The following is a 21,810-nucleotide window of genomic DNA, read 5'->3' as shown; positions in this document are numbered from 1 at the left end:
AGGTCCCAGTCCACTCCAAAGTCTTGGAGATAGACAGGTTTACTAAACTCTTGATAGGTAAAAGAAACGTCTACTCCCGGCAGTACCAGAGAACTAGGAACAAAAAATTTAAGTACTACGTTAATCGCCTAAGAAAGATAATAGCCAAGCGTCTAGAAGATCTGAAAAATCAAAACTTTCAAGAAAATTTAGCTAAACTTAGAGACCACTCCAAACCATTCTGGAAAGTTGCAACAATCTTAAGGTGGTTATACAACAAAGCCACAAATCGGCCATTTTGTAAACCACGTGCTTTTTCTAGTGATTTTTCAAGAGCACGAATTGAGAGAACCACAACGCCCATGGGGATGAAACATCCGTAGATCGTTTGGTTACTCATGCTAAACAATCGACTTTAATTTCAACATTATATGAAAATTATTACGCTAGATTTGAACTTTTGATAATAGGAGTAGAAAACCGTGAGGTGAATTTCAAATTCACCACATGGCTTGATTGTATAATCACCTTAAATACCAAACCACCAACCAGTTCCCCACTTGGAAGTTGATGAGATAATTCTTTTAACACCAACTGAAAAATCCAATGCAATAGCCAAACACATTGAAAAATCACATGGAATAGGTCAAACAATGGTTAGCCCCATGGAAAATATTGTAAAACAAATCATAGATACACTCAGTAACGTCAATAGTTACTTGCCTGAAGAACAAAAATATACAATAGACGAGATACAATCCACACTAAAATGCATGAAAAATATGAAAGCACCCGGCCAAGATGGTATTTTAAACATTACACTAAAGAACCTTAGTGAAAGCAGTGTTAAACATCTTCTTAAAATATTCAACAAATGTCTCGATTTAGGCTACTTCCCTTACTGCTGGAAAACAAAATCCAAAATCATACCTATTCTTAAGCCAGGAAAGGATCCAACGAGTGAGAAAAATTATAGACCCATTAGTTTGCTTTCATCGATTAGTAAACTTTTTGAAAAACTTATTCTAAACAGAGTAGATAGCCACATCCAGAGGAACAATATCTTGATGGATGAACAGTTTGGTTTCCGAAAAAGCCACTCGACAGTGCATCACCTAGCCAGGGTAGTTAATAGAATAAAATCGAACAAAGCAGTAGCTTACTCAACAGCAATGGCGCTACTTGATGTAAAAAAAGCGTTTGATAACGTGTGGCATGATGGGTTGGTTCATAAACTAGTTCGTTACAATTTCCCAACATACATTGTAGAAATTCTTCAGCTATTTGAGCAATAGACGTTTTAGAGTTTTTCTCCAAGGTTGTTACTCGGATGAGTATGCAATAATAGCAGGTGTCCCTCAAGGGAGTATACTTGGACCTGTACTCTATTCTGTCTTTTTCTCAGACATTCCACCACTTCCAGATGGAGTATTATCACTGTTCGCGGATGATTCTGCCATACAAGTTAGGGGAAGAATAACCCGTCATATTATAACAAAAATGCAAAATTGCCTTAATTCTTTTATAGACTACACCATTAACTGGAAGATTAAAATTAATGCTGCTAAGACACAACTAATCTTGTTCCCATTGAGCCAATCACCGAAACATAAACCAAACTCAAAAATAGTTATACAAGGTAATTCAATAGAATGGTCACCACACGTAACATACCTTGGTCTATCAACAGATACAAAACTTTTGTTCAGCACACATGTCGGAAACACAAGAAACAAATGCCTTATACTTTTGAAAAAAGTATATCCGCTTATTTGTACAAATTCTAAATTAAGCTAGCAGTGTATAAACAAATAGTTCTACCTGTCATAGATTACGCAGCACCAATCTGGGACATGTGTGCTAAAAGCCACAAAAAGAAACTCCAAATCATACAAAATAGATTTTTAAAACTGATAATTAGTCTGAATAGGAACATTAAAACATCTACTATACATGTAATGGCTCAAATGGAATTGCTGGAAACACGATATCAAAACATTAAAGAACAGTTTATAAACAAGACAAGATTGTCTGAGCACGAAACAATAAGAAATATATATAATTAGTAGGTAAATTAGGATTAAATTAGGGTTAAGTTAGGTTAAGGTACAAAAAATTAACAGAAACGACCTGTTTCAAACGTATTCATATATACAATGTGTGAAAAATAATCTTAAACAGCCGGACTTAAGTTGACATGCCTAGTTGGTAGCTCTCTTAAGATGTAAAATTAAGCCATGTATTTAAAAGCTGAAATAAAAATATATTGAACAACAAACATTCGATGCAGCGGAGCGGACACAGCAGCACGAAGGAGTGGGTGGCAGTGTGGCAATGCTGAAAATTCATTTCAAATTTTGGAGGCTGAGCGAAAAATCATCAAGTGGCGGTCGGACAGTTGTAACGTAAAGTATCGACAAGCGATTAGATGCAGTTAGTTATTGGAAAGGCGTATTGAGAAAAGAAAATGGGTTTGGAACAACATTTTATGGAAAGAAAGAGTTAATTGCGTTAATGGACTGTTTCATGAGCAACATCGCTTAGGAACGTCTGTGTGACCAGTGGCCTGGCCAGAAAATGGGTCTGGGGTTTTTTTTTCGAGAAGGTTCGAAAAAAAAATTTCTTCTAAAAAATTTTTCTCGGTGGGGGGGGGGGGGTTTATGTCCAAAACCACCCCCGTGGCTACGCCACTGGTGTAGATTAATCGCAAGGGACAGCTGCCATTGTAACCAACACACAAAAAAAAACTCAAAGTTTCATGCATTTTGAGTCCTTTTGCGTCAAAAAACAAACAAAAAAATTTCCCCCTTGAGAGAAAAAAGTTTTTTTTTAAATTTTGAGCATCCCTAAATCATGTCCGATTTAGTTCAAATTTTGCATAGGGGGATATTTTTGGTTACGAAAACGTTTGTGCATCGTCCAGTGTTAAAATTCGATGAAAATAAATTTCATCATTGTTGGGGGACGGTTCGACGGTTAGATGTACTTCCCTACGTTGTGCACCTCCTTGCAGTAATCCTTGATTACGTTAGATAGCCTTTCCTTTCTTGTCTATAACCATTCCCTTTCTAGGAATTTGGACGCCCAGTCCTTTAAGGCACTTCCTTTCTTCCACCAGTAAAAATCCGTATCACAATTCCGTTAAAAAAAAACTGCACAATTTTTTGGGAAACTGATAAACCAAATTTATTATTTTTTTACAGGAAACTCGCGCGCGCATATATTTTAGGTCTATATATTTTGGCTATCGGTTGGCTACTAATATGATTTGTGTTTCGTGTGCAGTGGGCAGTGTTCATTTGTGTAACATATTGTGTGAGAAGTCTGTGAGTGTCTTTTACATGTGTTAAGTGTATAATTTAAGCTAGGGTGATCGTTTTATTAGTTTTACATTTATGGTATCTAGGGTAACTTAAAACTATGGACCGCAAACAATCATCTTAAAAAGTCCCAAAAATGTTCTAAGAGAAAAAATCGATTTTTTACAATTTTTTTTTAAAATAATGTCAGATCTTGACGTTTCATGCATTTTTAAGTCATTTGGCATCAAAAACAAAAAAACGATTTTCGACTTTTCCTTTGGTCCCCCCTTGGAAAAAATTTCATGGGTAATAAGTTCAAAACATTGATGAATTTTAGGCACCCCTAAATCATGTGCGATTAAGCTCAAATTTTCCATGGGGTCATATTTTGGGGCAACAAACTTGTGAGCAATTTCATTTTTTTTAATTCGAAAATGTCGATAATGATTTACTAACGCGTTATTAAACCTTCATTACCATTTAGATGCATTCCCGTGTACGTAGGGTAAGACGGTATAATATGCCCCCCCCCCTAATGCAATACTATTTTTACTATTTACTTTTCAACGCAATTTATGCAAACTTTGTGTTATTTGGTAGTCCAGAAAATCGCAAATGTATTGCCCTTGAGTAGTCATATAAAAATATTACAGATAACACTTAATACAGCTTTTCTCAAAGTGGTAAAAAATGGATTTCAAAAAGTGCCTGGGCAATACGCCCCCCCACCCAGCCAAAGACGTTTCATAGCCCTTCATTAGTATTTTATCAATCCCAGAATAAAAAGGTTACAAAATGTGTTTGACGTTAAAAAACCAACAGTGCATTTAAGCAGGTTTGAATCACATTTCAATAGTCTCAATATAATTTTTAAGCAACTGCATGCTGCAAGCTCGCCGCGCTTGTGTCCAGTTGGTAAGGGCATATTGTCCTGCCGACAGTGTGGCGTTTTGTCCACTGAAATTTATTTTCGAAATACGTTAATTTTTTTGAAGATGGAAGCAATTTTCTGTCATATTATCCACTGAGAAAAGTTATTTCTTGCCCAACTGAGTGTTCCAGTGCAAACTTTGCAGAGAGTATGCTAGCGTCGCTCCAGAATTGAGCAAACGAACATTGGAAGTTACTGTAACTTTTTGTATTTTGCCATTATTTTCATTACTTAATACAAAAATGATACACATAGTATGATGGTTTCACAAATAATTCACAAATAAATAAAGATATTAGTTAGTTATAGTTTTCTAGAAATCAAAGGGCGGCGTTTAGGCCAGGTGGGGCGCATTATACCGTCTTACCCTAGTAACATACTACTGGCGACTGGTGATCACTATCACATCAAAACAACCCAGCAGAGAAAAAAACACGCGATGAAACGCAGTAGAAAATTATTCCTTAGCAGTCGAAGAACGCAGAGGAAAAAATATATAATGCAAACTTTAAAACTCCAAGCCGAAGCCAATCCAATTCAGTCCGATCGTTAGTGCCCGCTTGATTTATGATGACACTTGTTTCTCGCGTTTATTTTCCTTCTGATTGGTGCTGCACAAAGAGTGCGACGCGGCGCGGCAGTCGAAGCTGGCCATGAACGCACGCTCACCTCACACTCGCACGCTAAGCGGATCTTCTCGGATCGGAGTGAGAAAACTCATCGACAACGGCTCACCTCACGCAGGCAGGCGATGCATCATCATCGCATAGCCAACCGACGACCCCACTCAGCTCGCTCCGATTGTTGAGTGGGCGCCGTCCGATGCTCCTGCATATTGCATTAGCAACAGCAGCACTCGGAACGGAAGCAGCACTCATTTTCCGATGGTTTGCTCAGATAGTGGGATATGGTTGCATGTAGGCTAACTCAATAACGCACTGCCTGATGGGCTGAATGCTTTCAGAATAGATACTGCGCCTGCGTTCTCTCTTTGCAAGTCAACTCTCAATCTTTACGTTTTGGGAAATTCGATTTGCTCTATTTAGCGACACGCGTTCTTGGCGATTTTACACATCAAATTCCAACATTTCACGGAAATGATGAAATATTAAAATTCAATCATTTCCTTTTCAATAGTATTTTGATGAATGTAGAAAATTTCACCATGATTTATGCTCATAAAAAGCTATGAAACGATTACATCTCCGAAAATCTGTTCCAAAAATGCAGCCCGCCACTGGCGGAGAGGAGCAGAGAAAATTCCTTCACGCTATCCTTTCTCGGCCAGTGCAAATTGTACCGTCGAGCAAAGTGGTCGTGTTTTCCGCAGCCTTGTGGAGTGTTCTTTGTAAAAGGTTTCCTCCTTTTCTGACCCGATTTGATTAGTGGTCTTAACCCTGAACGATCGACAGTTTATCACCATCTACAAAGTGCGATCACCATCACCCGATTGCTTCGATTGTGTCGGACATTCTGAACTACATTGACCACCGAAGCATTTTCGAGAAATCGAAAAATTTTCATCCTACGGAACAGCTTAAATTTCACATGATTCCCCACGGTTCTGTGGAGGCGCGTTTGTGGTCGTGAGTACCCACCGAACAGCAGCAGCAGCCAACGACAGTGTGAGTGTGCGAGCAGCTTTCGGGGGGTTTGGGAAAATGTTCCACCTCCCGAAGGACAAGAAAGGCCTGGCGCTTTGTATTGGGAAAAACCGTGTCAAATCTCTTCCCAGCCAGTATTGATTGTCACAGCAGTCGGAGAAAAGCGCGAATCGGTGGGCGTGTGTGTGTGTGTGAGTGAGTGTCATCCAGTGGAAAAGTTCTCGCTCTCTCTCTCTCTCTCTCTCTCTCTGCGTGAACCGACCTGACGGGTGGGAAATGACAAATGGAAAACAGTGCGGAGAAAAATGAGACACTGGGTCGCCTTTCACTTTGCCGCTAAGTAGGCAGTGTCAGTGAGGTGAGAGCAAAAAGTGTGTGAATGAGGAAAAGGCGTGAGATTTTTCAAGATGAATGCAGTTTTCTCACTGTTGTCGGATGCGGAGTGTAAGTTACACTTTTCTTTGGGAATAAATTATCGATTAATTACCATAACATATGATGAGTTTTTGTGCTCATTGATTTATTGTTTATGACATGTGCATAAATGTGAGCGCTAAGATAATTTACTAACGAAGCGACACTATTTGGATGTTTCAGCTAGATTTCTATAAACAGGAGTTTTCAGAAAATTAGTATGAATTTTCAGAAATTAATTAAATTTCTTAAATGTCCCTATTCAATATTTGGTGTAATTATTAAAGAAGTAAAATAAAAAGTGAAATTTATGTATTTTCTGATAGAATGATTTCTGTATTTTTTAAAGAGCTTCTAGTGAAGATATTGTGGCAAAATTTTAGATCATTTTCAGTTTAAGATGTTCTTGGAGAATCTTAAATGAAAAACCATGAAGAAAACCTTGTAGAAGTTTCAATATGGACTGAATAAATTTACAAATAAAATCATTGTGAACGCGTAGGTATACGTACGTTAGGCTTCCGTTAGGCTTCTTAAAGACGATCATCACGGAATCCAAAACTGAAAGAACTCGCGTTTTCAAGGGCATCCCATTTGAAACGGAAGCCACGCACAACTGTCAGTTTTATTATTCCATGCATGCTTCCAAAATGACAGTTGTGCGTTGCTTCCATATTAAGTGTTGTGCCCACGAAAACGCGAGTACATTTAGTTTTGGATTTCGTGATGAGTGTCCTTAAGAACGTCCATTCTTCTTATTCTCTTCTTCAAAGGCTCTATATTCTAACTGGAACATGGTCGGCATTCCAATTTAGTATTCTATTGACATTTCCTCAGTTGTTAGTTGAAAGTTTTTCTATGCCCGCATTTCATGAGTATGTATCCCTTATGTGCCAAGTACAATGGATACAGTATGCCCAGGGTGTCGAGAAAGCTTCCCGCCCGAAAACATCATAGACCGGACCGGGAATCGAACTCACCATCTCCGGATTGGTGATCCTACGCCTTTGCTCGCAAGGCTACTTCTTCTTCTTCTTCTTCTTATTGGCATTACATCCCCACACTGGGACAGAGCCGCCTCGCAGCTTAGTGTTCGTTAGGCACTTCCACAGTTATTAACTGCGAGGTTTCTAAGTCAGGTTACCATTTTGCATTGGTATATCATGAGGCTAGCACGATGATACTTTTATGCCCACGGAAGTCGAGACAATTTCCAATCCGAAAATTGCCTAGACCGGCACCGGGAATCGAACCCAGCCACCCTCAGCATGGTCTTGCTTTGTAGCCGCTCGTCTTACCACACGGATAAGGAGGGCCCATGAGGGCCCATCGCAAGGCTACTGGAGACCCTGAATCTGAACGTCCATTATGCCTCACGTATTTATATACAAAACGTCGCGAACCTATTGTGAACGTACCTTGAGAATACTTTGTGGACGTTAGGCAGAATAACAGCGATTTCAACAAAGCTTGTTTTCACATATGGCCCTCTACTAATCTCACCCAAAAAAAGTTACTGATATAATATCTGTGTAGAAAAACATCTGAAAGGACGAAGGTTCTTTGGAAGAAAATAGGGAGAATACTTCTTTCCTTGACAAATTGTTAAGGGATATTTAGTTGAATTCCTAAGCAAACATCAACTCCAGGAGGAACTTCTGGGAAACCAAAATCAGAAGGGGTTGTGTACAAGACACGACCGCCCGGCGTAAACCTCGCAAAACTGTTTGATGCAATGATAATTCTAGCATCATGTAAATAAAAGGTTGTTAATCGCTACAGATACCATCCATGCGAATAAATTTATTGCAGTGTCTCCGACTACCGACGCACGCTTTTGATTCCGTCCCCCAGCGATTATGTTTTGTACTTTGACGAAAATTCGTCTCGGATCAACTTTCTCCTATCGTGGCTCTGAAAAGAACCAATTTATTTTGAATAATATGCAGTTTAATCGATAAATACGCTATCAGATTCAATACTTTTTCTTGTTAATGTTGGCGAAGCACCAAATTAGAATTCAGAGGTCGGGACTTCCGAACCGAACTTTCTTCCGAAGTTTTATCTGTCGAACTAATTGATGCGTTGTTTAGCGCATCTTTAGGCGAATCCAGCGCCCTACTTCCGAAGATGGGTAAGTTGCTTGTATATGGAGAAAAATCCAACTTCGGTATAAAAAGCGTTCTAACTTTATTCCGGATAGATAATAACCACTTGCTGACGGCTGCTGTTTGGCTGCTGTTCGATACTAACGCCATTATATTTTCTTCAGTCATCATGCGAATAAATTTATTGTAGCATCACGCTCCGATGCACACCAAACCAAGTGGTTATGATTTGCACTTTGAAAATTTCGATTGGATTTAGAAAAGGATCAATTAATTCTCAATACACATTTTATATCGCTAACACAGTGATTGGCTGTGTTAGCGATATAAAATGTGTATACTCAGAACCGTGCGGAAAATTTTTACTGACCATGAATTTGCTACAGTCACAGTACAGTCTTTTACTTTCTTCTGAACATTCATTCATTTATTTAGTTTACATCTAAACGGATAACACTGAATCAACAATTTGCCGCCACAATACACGCTTCGAGGCCGCATCTCTCCATCCTCGAATACGCCCCACGCTCGCCAAGTCATTTTGCACCTGGTCTGCCCACCTCGCTCGCTGCGCTTTACGCCGTCTCTCCATCTTTGCAGGGTTGCTGTCCGGCATTCTTGCAACATGCCCTGCCCATCGTATTCTTCCGGCTTTAGCTTCCTTCTGGATACTGGGTTCGCCGTAGAGTTGGGCGAGCTCATGGTTCATTCTTCGCCGCCACACACCGTCTTCTTGCACACCGCCAAAGATGGTCCTAAGCACCCGTCTCTCGAATACTCCGAGTGCTTGCAAGTCCTCCTCGAGCATTGTCCATGTTTCATGTCCGTAGAGGATCTGTTGAAAATCGTACCCCGGAGATTACACCCGGCTCTTCCAATTACACCTTCTAACGCAATGTTGAACAACAGGCACAAAAGCTCATCACCTTGTCTTAGCCCCAGACGCGATTCGAACAAACTGGAGTGTTCGTAATCTTCACACAGTTTTCCACACCATCTACCGTTGCTTTGATCAGTTTGGTAAGCTTCCCAGGGAAGCTGTTCTCGTCCATAATTTTCCATAGCTCTACGCGGTATATACTGTCGTATGCCGCCTTGAAATCATCGAACAAATGGTGCGTTGGGACCTGGTATTCACGGCATTTTTGAAGGATTTGCCGTACAGTAAAAATCTGGTCTGTTGTCGAGCGGCCGTCAACGAAGCCGGCTTTATAACTTCCCACGAACTCGTTCACTAATGGTGACGGACGATGGAAGATGATCTGGGATATCACTTTGTAGGCGGCATTAAGGATGGTGATCGCTCGAAAGTTCTCACACTCCAGTTTGTCGCCTTTCTTGTAGATGGGGCATAAAACCCCTTTCTTCCACTCCTCCGGTAGCTGTTCGGTTTCCCAGATTCTGACTATCAGTTTGTGCAGGCAAGTGACTAGCTTTTCCGGGCCCATCTTGATGAGCTCAGCTCCGATACCATCCTCACCAGCTGCTTTATTGATCTTTAGCTGTTGAATGGCATCCTCAACTTCCCTCAAGGTGGGAACTGGTTGGCTTCCATCGTCCGCTGAACTGACGTAGTCATCTCCTCCGCTGCCTTGACTTTCACTGCCTGTACTCTCAGCGCCATTCAGATGTTCCTCGTAGTGCTGCTTCCACCTTTCGATCACCACACGTTCGTCCGTCAAGATGCTCCCATCCTTATCCCGGCACATTTCGGCTCGCGGCACGAAGCCTTTGCGGGATGCGTTGAGCTTCTGGTAGAACTTGCGTGTTTCTTGAGAACGGCTCAGCTGTTCCATCTCCTCGCACTCCGCTTCTTCCAGGCGGCGTTTCTTCTCCTGAAAAAGGCGGGTCTGCTGTCTCCGCTTCCGTCTATAACGTTCCACGTTCTGCCGGGTACCTTGCTGCAGCGCGACCGCCCGCGCTGCGCCCTTCTCCTCCAGAATCTGTCTGCACTCTTCGTCGAACCAATCGTTCCGTCGACTTCGTCCCACATACCCGACGTTGTTCTCCACTGCGTCGTTAATGGCTGCTTTAACTAATTCCAGCGATCCTCAAGAGGGGCCCCATCGAGCTCACCTCCTTCCGGCAACGCTGCCTCGAGATGCTGCGCGCTTGCAGTGGCGACTTCAGGTTGCTTCAGTCGCTCTAGGTCGTACCGCAGTGGTCGTCGGTACCGAACATTGTTGATGACGGATAGTTTTGGGCGCAGTTTCACCATCACCATATAGTGGTCAGAGTCGATGTTAGCGCCACGATATGTCCTGACGTCGATAATGTCGGAGAAGTGCCGTCCATCAATCAGAACGTGGTCGATTTGTGATTCTGTCTGCAGTGGTGAACTCCAGGTGTACCGATACGGGAGGCTGTGTTGGAAGTAGGTGCTGCGATTGGCCATATTCTTGGAGGCGGCGAAATCAATTAGTTGTAGGTCGTTTTCGTTCGTCAGTCCCAATAGTCGGTCTAAACTCCTCCTCTTGGGCAACCTGAGCGTTCAAATCATCTTTGATGATTTTGACATTCGCACCATTGATCCCTTCCAACAAACCTCCTGCGGCGCTACGATGCCGAATCCACGGTCCTTGAGCACATCGGCGAGTATGCGTGTGCTCCCGATGAAGTTGAGAGATTTGCAGTTCTACGAACCGAGTTTCCAATCGCTAGTCCCTTTTCGTCGCAGTGGTCTTCGCCGATGGTTCCGGTCCGTACTCTCTTGTTGATTGTTCGTTGCTTATGTTTTTTTAAAGGCTGGCTTGCAGGGCCAGACACCAAACCCCCTAAATTTCCGGAGGACCATTTCTCCTTATTGCCGGTGGACCATGGTGCACAGTTTTACTTAGAGTCCCTCTTTCGAAACATGTGCTGTGCATATTAGACTGGCCCAGATTAGTATGGGGAGAAAAAATGTTGTTGAACTCCACGGGGCACCCCCCAGAATTGTGTCTTTGGGTGAGAAAATCAATCTCTGAAAATTTCAGTTCAATCCCTTGTTGCATAAGCTGGCGCATTTGATTTGAAGTTTGTATGGGGATTTCAGCCAAAATGTATAGGAAAATACACCTCCGTCACTCATTCGATCTGGAAATTGGTTCTGATTGCTCGATTGACCTCAGAATTGCAAAAACGGCAGTTGGTATGCTACAGAACAATTTCACAGAATATTGCATTGATTAGGTGAACTTTTATATAGTTTCCGGCTGATTTATTAGGAGCTGATTTGTGTATTTTTGGATTTTTTGATCGAATCGCATCAGCCGAAACCTATATAAAAGTTCATTAAATCATCATACAATGTTCTGTGAAATTGTTCTGTAGCATACCAACTGCCGTTTTTGCAATTCTGAGGTCAATCGAGCAATCAGAACCAATTTCCAAATCGAATGAGTGACGGAGGTGTATTTTCCTATACATTTTGGCTGAAATCCCCATACAAACTTCAAATCAAATGCGCCAGCTTATGCAACAAGCGATTGAGCTGAAATTTTCAGAGATTGATTTTCTCACCCAAAGACACAATCCTGGGGGGTGCCCCGTGGAATTAGACAACTTTTTGTTTCCTGGGCCAGTCTAGTGCATATGCATAGCCAAGATATTTAACAAAAAAATGGTTTTCGTACGGCCGAGTTGCCGAATAATATGCAACTAATTGCTAGAAGGAATTGGTCAGTTTAGAAAAATCTCCATTTTACTATCATGGTTCGCGCTTCAAGATGCAACCAAAAATTAACTGAAGTCTAGGATCCCTTATGATCGATAGTGACATCTTCAGGAATCCAATCAAATGTTCGTTTTGGATTTCAAAGCCGCGTTCTATTTTTTTTCCAAAAATTTCTTCACTATCGAACGTAAGGGATCCCAAACTTCAGTTAATTTTTGGTTGCATCTTGAAGCGCGGTCCGGGAAAGAAATTAATGAGATTTTTTCAATCTGACCAATTCCTTCTAGACCAAACATCTCCAGGACTCCAAACAAACTTTCGTTTTGGATTGCAAAGCCGCGACCCATTTTTTTTCAAAAATTTCTTCACCATAGATCATAAGGGATCCCAATCTTCAGTTAATATTTGGTTGCATTCTGAAGCGCGAATCATGAAAGTAAAATGAAGATTTTTCTAAACTGACCAATTTCTTCTGGAACAAACATTTCCAAGACACCAAACAAACTTTGATTTTGGATTGCAAATCTCTGTTCGAACGCGGCTTTTCAATCTAAAACCAAAGTTTGTATGTAGTTCTGGGAATGATCAGTCTTGAAAATGTTGATCGGTATCGAAAATTTCTAATTAATTACTTCACTAACTTGTGCTTCAATATGCAATAAAGTTTTGGGTCCCTAATAAGCCAAGTAGAAGCATGTACGAGGCATTGAAGACGGCCTCTTTTGAGGTCGATATACGGATCTGTAAAGTTACAATCATGTGATGGAATTAATTGGGATAGTACTAACTCATCTTATGACAAGTAATCCCGCTTCAACAGTTTAAAATTGCTGTGCGGCCCTTGATGGTATGCATGCTGGGAACAACTGATCTAGAACATCCTTTTCGGGCATATTTGTAACGTAAATCATATCTTTAGAACACATCGGCATGATGAGATGCTAACGGTTTAACCAGATGTAGTTGACTACCAACGATATGAACTCCAAAACAATTTGGAGCGCCTGGAACATTTGGGTAGGGCAAAACTGAATTGTAAATAATACTCTTGGACTCTGTGAGCCTGTATGGACATAAACAGTTCCATATAAGGTGTAGTTTTACGGGAAGACCAAACGATCTAAACTCCAGGATAATTTGGAGAAACCTAGAACATCTTTAGTAATACTTACTATAGCATGTCTGTTTAAATTTTTTTTAATTCTCAAAAAAACAAAATCACAATCGATTGAAAAACGACGAAAATACTAAAGAAACATGTTAACCTTTCAATCCCCAACGTCTGTTTTTAAGGGCTTTGAAAAATCAAAACTGCATTTCTTGACCGATTCTTTTGCAACAAGTTGCATTCCATCCGGATGGATCCCAATTTTCCATTTATACTAGTTTCGAGGCTATCCACAGTACGGTTCCAGAATGATTCCAGATTCCGTTGGGGTCAGTTGTCCTCGGAATAAGTGGCCATTTACAATTTTAAGTCAAAACAGGTCGTGCGACACCTCAAACTTCATGATTTCACAAAGCAATGATGGGAATGATATTTTTGGAGTTCCTGGCCCACTCGGACTCAATCTGGCCACATCGATCACAATCCGGGGACCTACAAAATGGCCATTTTCTAAATTGATTCAAAGTAGGCCGTGCGACACCTCAAACTTCATGATTTTACAAAGCAATGATGGGAATGATATTTTTTGGGTTCCTGGCCCACTCGGATCCATTCCGGCCACAATCCGGAGGACCTACGGAATGGCCATTTCCTAAATTGATTCAAAATAGGTCGTGTGACACCTCAAACTTCATGATTTTACAAAGCAATGATGGGAATGATATTTTTTGGGTTCCTGGCCCTCTCGGATCCCTTCCGGCCACAATACGGAGGACTTTCGGAATGGCCTTTTCCTAAATTGATTCAAAATAGGTCGTGTGACATCCCAAACTTCATGAAAAGCAATGATAAGAATGATATTTTAGGTTTCCTGGCCCCCTCGGATTCAATCCGGTCACATCTGTCATAATCCAGGGAACTACGAAATGGCCATTTTCTAAATTGCTTCTAAATAGGTGGTGCGACACCTCAAACTTCACAAAGCAATGATGGGAATCATATTTTAGGGTTCCTGGCCCATTTGGATCCATTCCGGCCACGATCCGGAGGACCTACGGAATGGCCATTTTCTAAATTGATTCAAAATAGGTCGTGTGACACCTTGAACTTCATGATTTTACAAAGCAATGATGGGAATGATATTTTTGGGTTCCTGGCCCACTCGGATCCATTCCGGCCACAATCCGAAGGACCTACGGAATGGCCATTTTCTAAATTGATTCAAAATAGGTCGTGTGACACCTCAAACTTCATGATTTTACAAAGCAATGATGGGAATGATATTTTTTGGGTTCCTGGCCCACTCGGATCCATTCCGGCCACAATCCGAAGGACCTACGGAATGGCCATTTCCTAAATTGATTCAAAATAGGTCGTGTGACACCTCATACTTCATGATTTTACAAAGCAATGATGGGAATGATATTTTTAGGGTTCCTGGCCCACTCGGATTCAATCCGGCCACATCTGTCACAATCCAGGGACCTACGAAATGGCCATTTTCTAAATTGCTTCTAAATAGGTGGTGCGACACCTCAAACTTCACAAAGCAATGATGGGAATCATATTTTTAGGGTTCCTGGCCCACTCGGATCCATTCCGGCCACAATCCGGAGGACCTACGGAATGGCCATTTCCTAAATTGATTCAAAATAGGTCGTGCGACACCTCAAACTTCATGATTTTACAAAGCAATGATGGGAATGATATTTTTTGGGTTCCTGGCCCACTCGGATCCATTCCGGCCACAATCCGAAGGACCTACGGAATAACCATCTCCCAAATTCAGTCGAAATAGGTCGTGTGACACCTCCAACTTCATGATTTCACAGAGCAATGATGGGAATGATATTTTTTGGGTTCCTGGCCCACTCGGATCCATTCCGGCCACAATCCGAAGGACCTACGAAATGGCCATTTCCTAAATTGATTCAAAATAGGTCGTGTGACACCTCATACTTCATGATTTTACAAAGCAATGATGGGAATGATATTTTTAGGGTTCCTGGCCCACTCGGATTCAATCCGGCCACATCGGTCACAATCCAGGGACCCAGGAATTCCACCGAAAATGTATACAAAAATTATACCGTAAATGAAATCAACAATGGAATTTTCGGAGGAATTCCTAGATTAATTCCCAAAAAATCCTGCAAGATTTCTACTGGGAGATCCTCCAAGAGTTTTTTCGAAAATTCCTCCTGGAGTTCCCCAACAAACAATTTAAGCTGAACAAGCTAATTTTTTAGCTGAAGAAGCTCATTTGCCATGACACAAGCTCTTCTTCAGCTTCCAATGTTTGTTGGGTCCTCCGGGAATTCCACCAGCAGTTTCTCAAGGAGTTCCTGCAGGGTTTTCTCCAAGAATTATTCCGGCCGTTCTATCGACAGATCCAACGGGGGTTCCTCTGAAAATTCTTCGGGAGTTTCTAAAGAATTTCCTCCGGGAATTCATTCAAGCTTTCTTTCTGGAATTCATTTAGGCTTCTGCAGGAATTTATGTAGAAATTCCTCCAGAAGCTCCACCGAGAATTTCTCTGGAAGCTCCTCAATGAATTCTCCGGGAGGTCCTCTGTTGATGATGATGATCCAGCTACATACCCCTATAAAGGGTTCAGCTAGACGAGATTTGTCTATAAGATGAATTATCCAAGAATTTTTCCGAGAATTCTTCTGGTAGTTTCACTGGCAGTTCCTTCGGGGGTTCATTTGAAATTTCTCCCGGGAGTTTTTTCAGAAATTCCTTCGGAAGTTATTTCAAGAATTCCTCCGAGAGTTCCTCCGAGAATTCCTCTGAGAGTTCCTCCGAGAATTCTACAGGCAATTCATCCGGGTGTTTATCCGGGAATTCCTTCGGGAGTTCCACCAGTAGCTCTTCCAGGAAATCATGCAGGCTTTTTTCAGGAAATCATTTAAGCCTTCTTCAGCAATTTAGCTGGAAATTCCTCCCAAAGTTCTTCCAATAATTTCTCTGAGAGTTCCTTTAGGAATTCTTATAGGAGTTCCTTCTGAAATTCCTACGGGAATTCCTCCGGGAGATCCACCGACAGTTTCTATGAGCATTTCTCCGAGTATTCTTCTAAGAAGGAACACCTGGAGTAATTTGCGGAGGAGCTCCCGAAGGAATTTTTGGAGGAATTTTCGGAGGAACTTCCGGTGCAACTTTTGTAGGAATTTCTTAAAGAACTACATGGGGAATTTCTAGAGCAACTCTCGTAAGAACTCTTGGATGAACTCCCAAATGATTTTCCGTAAGAATTTCAGGAGGAACTCCTGGAAGAATTCTCAAAGGATATCCCGGAGGAACTCCCAGAGAAATTCTCCGAGAAACTTCTGGAGGATTTTGTGGATAAATTCCCAAAAAAGCCTGAATAAATTCCCGGAGGATCTACTGCTGGAACTTCCGGAGGAATTTTCAGAGGAACAGTCGTTGGAATACCCGGAGTTGAATTTCTAGAGGAACTTCCGAAATTCAATTTCCTGTGAAATTCCTGCCATATATCCTCCAAGAATTCCATGTGACTTGGAGGGATTCCCGGAGGAACTCTTGGAAAAATTTCTGGAGGAGCTCCCGGAGAAACTCCCACAAGAACTTCCGGAAGAATTCTCACAAGGAAGTCCTGAACTAATTCTTGTGGAAGTTCATGAAGGATTTTCTGGATAAATATCTGAAGGATTTCCCGGAAAAATACCAGGAAGAATAATTGCAGAAATTTCCAGATGAAATGCGGAAGAAATTACCGGATGAATTCCCGGAGGTTATTCTGAAGAAATTCCTGGAAGAATTCTTGGAAGATATCTTGGAGGAACTCTCAAATTAATATCCGAATGAAATTCTGGAGTAAATTTCTAGTGAGGTCCGGAAAGCATTCTAAGACAATTCCGCGGAAAAATTGCGGGGAAAATTCCTGAAGGAATTCCTGGAGAAGTACCTGCAGCAATTCCCGGGAAAATATCTAGAAGAATTTCCGAGGAAATACATTGACGAATTCCTGGAGAAATTTCGAAAGAAATTTTTAGATGAATTCTTGAAGGATATTCTGAAGTAATAGCGGAAAGAATTCCAGAAAGAAATTCTAGAGGATTTCGCTATTAAATATATGGAGGTATTCCCGGAAAAACTCCTGAAGGTTATCCTGGAGGAATTAAAGGATGAATTCCTGGAGGAATGCCCGGAGAAGTTCCTAGAAGAATTTCCGAAGGAATTTCTCAAAGATTTACAAGTGAAATTATGGAGCGAAATCGGAGGATTTCCGTCATAAATTTCTGAAGAAACTTCTAGCGGAATTTTGTAAGGAAATTCCGTTTGTATTCTTGAAGGAACTCTTGAATGTATTCCTGAAGGAATTGCCGGAGATTTTTCTGGAAGAATAGCCAAAGAAATGTCTAGAAGGAAAAATTGGAGAAGAAACGAAATCTTCAAGGAATTTCCTCATGAGTTTCTAGTTTCTAGATAAGAGAAATTACAATTACATCAGAGGAATTTGTGGATAACTTTCCGGAGGAATTTAGAAGTTCCCAGGGGAGCTTCTAGAAGGATTTCAAGGAGAATTCTTGAGTCCGATATTTTTCGAGTTGTTTTGCCGCAACCTTCCCCCTCTTGCCCTTGTATCATTCCTATCATTGCTTTGTAAAATCATTTAGTTTGAGGTGCCACACGACCTATTTAGAATCAATTTAGAAAATGGCCATTCCGTAGGTCCCCGGATTATGACCGATGTGGCCGGATTGAATCCGAGTGGGCCAGGAATCTTAAAAATATCATTCCCATCATTGCTTTGTAAAATCATGAAGTTTGAGGTGTCGCACGACCTATTTTGAATCAATTTAGTAGATGGCCATTCCGTAGGTCCCCAGGTTGTGACCGATGTGGCCGGATTGAATCCGAGAGGGCCAGGAACCCAAAAAATCTCATTACCATAATTGCTTTGTAAAATCATGAAGTTTGAGGTGTCGCACGACCTATTTTGAATCAATTTAGGAAATGGCCATTCCGTAGGTCCTCCGGATTGTGGCCGGAATGGATCTGAGTGGGCCAGGAACCCTAAAAATATGATTCCCATCATTGCTTTGTAAAATCATGAAGTTTGAGGTGTCACACGACCTATTTTGAATCAATTAAGAAAATGGCCATTCCGTTGGTCCTCCGGATTGTGGCCGGAATGGATCCGAGTGGGCCAGGAACCCTAAAAATATCATTCTCATCATTGCTTTGTGAAATCATGGAGATTGATGTGTCGCACGGCCTACTTTGAATCAATTTAGAAAATGACCATTCCGTAGGTCCCCGGATTGTGATCGATGTGGCCAGATTGAGTCCGAGTGGGCCAGGAACCCCAAAAATATCATTCTCATCATTGCTTTGTGAAATCATGAAGTTTGAGGTGTCGTACGACCTGTTTTGACTTAAAATTGTAAATGGCCACTTATTCCGGGGACAACTGACCCCAACGGAATCTGGAATCATTCTGGAACCGTACTGTGGATAGCCTCGAAACTAGTATAAATGGAAAATTGGGATCCATCCGGATGGAATGCAACTTGTTGCAAAAGAATCGGTCAAGAAATGCGGTTTTACAACAGTTTAAATTTCTGAAAGCCCTTAAAAACAGACGTTGGGGACGGAAAGGTTAATAATACCCGTTAAGTTAGGCAATTATTGGTCAACCAGCAACGTTTGATATTTCTCTTGGCTTGAACATCCCTAATTTTCCATACAAACTTGCGTCTTGGATTTTGAAGCCGCGTTCCAATTTTTTTCAAAAATTCTTTCACCAGGGGTCACTAGAGACCCCAAACCTCAGTTAATTTTTGGATTCATCTTGAAGCAAATTTTTATTTTCATAATTTGTTGCGCAGTGTTATTTTTAACCAGTTGATGATCGGCGGCAGAAGCGCGGCGGCGTGGGTCGGCGTGAACCAATTTCATGAATTTCTCCAGGAATTTCTCCGGAAGATCTCCGGATATAGGATCACACTTTCCTTGATTTCTGATGGCAATTTGAATAAGAATTTCAAAAGAAAAACACGAGTATCACTAGTGTCCATTCTACAAAGTACACCGTGACTATGCTACGCTTATCAGCTCAATATTCTTTCGTAGTATTACATGTTCTTGATCCTCCAAGATGTGTTTTTAAATTATAAAATTATCAGGGTTGAATGATTTCCAATGTGCTTTTTGATCTATAATAGTCAAACAACGGCTATGTTAAAAAAATGGAGAACCGCAAACGGCAATTCCGATTGAAAGCGTTTTTGGTAAATATTTTTTTTATCTTCGAAATTAAACTTCTTTCCTGTAAATACCTTCTTAAGAAGTTTGAGGCAATGGTTGATGTGAATACTTTTTAACAAAAATATTGCGCTTGCCCGGACTAAGGCAATGGAGAATGTGATTCCTTCCTTAAAAATAAAGTCCGAGCACTAATGCAATGGTAAATGCGTCGCTTCTTAAGGGAGTGTTTCCCCAGATTATTATTGCTATTATTCTATCTTCAATAACACGTATCTGCCCGAGATAATATGGATGTAATCCATTCTTTAAAAGAAATCATTTCCACGAAGTAAGGCAATGGTAGATGTGGTCCCTTCTTCAGAAATAGGTGTTAGCTTGAAATAATGCAAATATGAATGAATTGAGAATAATAATAAGGATTAATGTGCTCTCTTATTTTGATGCCAATTCGGCCAGAATAAGGAAAAAATATATAAATAATATTTAGGCCGATACAAATATTTATAAACTATTTTGTCTCCCCCCCCTCGGATTTTTTTTGCTAAAAAATAATATTTTGACGACACAAAATAAAATTCGGATAATTTTGAGGATTTTCAAAACTTTCTTTAACAATTCCGAGATTAATCCGAGAAGTATTTTGATTTTTTTTCATTTTAATATTTATTTTTTATTGCCGACCCCCCCCCCCCCCCTTGACCTTTTGGAGACCAATAGGAGAAAATGTTAATTAAATATTTGTAACGGCTTTATTGAATGTATAATATTTTATCGAAAAACATTTTCTCAGAATAGCATTAGGCTTTTTCTTGAATAAGTGTAGCATATCAGCAGTTTTGAAACATGTAATTGCTCCATATTAATTCTTTAAGCGCGCTCCTATAGTGAACGAATTATCTCCTCTTCTTGCCTTATTATGGACAGACGTTCTTTCTCGAGATGCTTTATACTGGATAGACGAGTTTATATAAAGAAGGCATTATCTCCTCCATTAGCATTACATCGGGTAGATGGGATCATTTAAAGAAGGCTGTCTCATTGATTTACTTTATTTCAGACAAACGAGTTCATTTAAAGAAGGGACTATCTATCCTCTTTGCCTTATACCGCAAATGTGTTCATTTGAGGAAGACATTGTCACTTCCTTTTGCTTTAAACCGGGCAGATGAATTCATCATACCAAGGATACTAATACATTTAAAGAAAGCAATATCTCTTCACTTCCCTTGGAATGTTTTTCAACATAGTGCTGCTCTAGCATTTTCACAGTTATTGAAGGCTTTCCCGTGCCTGACAGTTGCATGAATGTCTTGTGTGGCAAGTACAATGGACACACTGTGCTCAAAGAGCCGAAAATGCTTCTCACACGCATCCTAAGCCGAACCGAGAATCGAACTCGCAACCTCCGGATCAGAAATCCTCCAATCGCTTTGTGCCGCACTCAAAAAGAAGAGAGAAGCATTCGGGGAAATGTTACATTCGGGGAATTGTTACATTCGGGGAAATTGCATTCGGGGAATTGGTTTTCGGGGAATTGTCGTACAATCGTTCTACCAGGCACTCCTCCGAAAAATCTTCAAAGAAATCTTCGAAAATTCCTTCAGAAATTTCTCTTGTATCCACACGAAAAAAAACTTCATAATGAATGTATTCGGCAAAACACATACATTTTTGCCATTGTGGTTTCTTAGTGGAACATATGTCTAATTGCAATGAATACAATGCAGCATTGCATAAGACAATCATAACATGAAACTTATACATTTCATGTCGAATGCTAATAAACATAATAAGAGATTTCGAATAGTCCATATAACGTCAATGTATGATTTTGATTAGAAAAATAACAATAAAATCAATGGGGTTTTTCTAATATCAATTCTTTTTTATTTTAAAATCTTGAAATCTATTTAAATCCGAAAATCGCACGTATTTGGTTTACTTATTATTTTTATTGACTTAAATTTAAATAAAAATGTTAACGCGTTGTTCCGGTTGATGTTGTAACGAGATCGGGGGAATACACGAACTGCAACCATCCGGTGTCGATATCGATCAGTCGGGTCATACTGTCCTTACATGCCGAGGTACATGCCGCAAGCAAATCTTCACTAGTTAGCATATGTGTGATGCAAACTCCACCTGTGTCGCTGGTTGACTCTTCGTTCGGCTGGTCGACTGCCGGATGGTCTCGTCCAGCGAACCAGCTGTGACTATATGCCTCGATACAACATTACCTTCCTTTATTTTTACTTCTATACGCATAACTTGGATCGGGATCTAGCTTGCGTGTCTGCACATCCCAACATATTACCATGTTTCCGTTGGATCTTGACACCGCCATGGACGGTGATCGACAACGCAATCGCCGCACCGACGAACCATCAGAATTTCGTTTCTGGATTGCTGAAAAAAAAACAATTTTTCTTTCAATAAATATAACTTGATGCCCATAAATATGATATTAATTAC

This window comes from Armigeres subalbatus, chromosome 1, assembly GCF_024139115.2.
Source record: "Armigeres subalbatus isolate Guangzhou_Male chromosome 1, GZ_Asu_2, whole genome shotgun sequence".
Taxonomy (NCBI): domain Eukaryota; kingdom Metazoa; phylum Arthropoda; class Insecta; order Diptera; family Culicidae; genus Armigeres; species Armigeres subalbatus.
Note: the sequence above shows the minus strand (reverse complement) of the source record.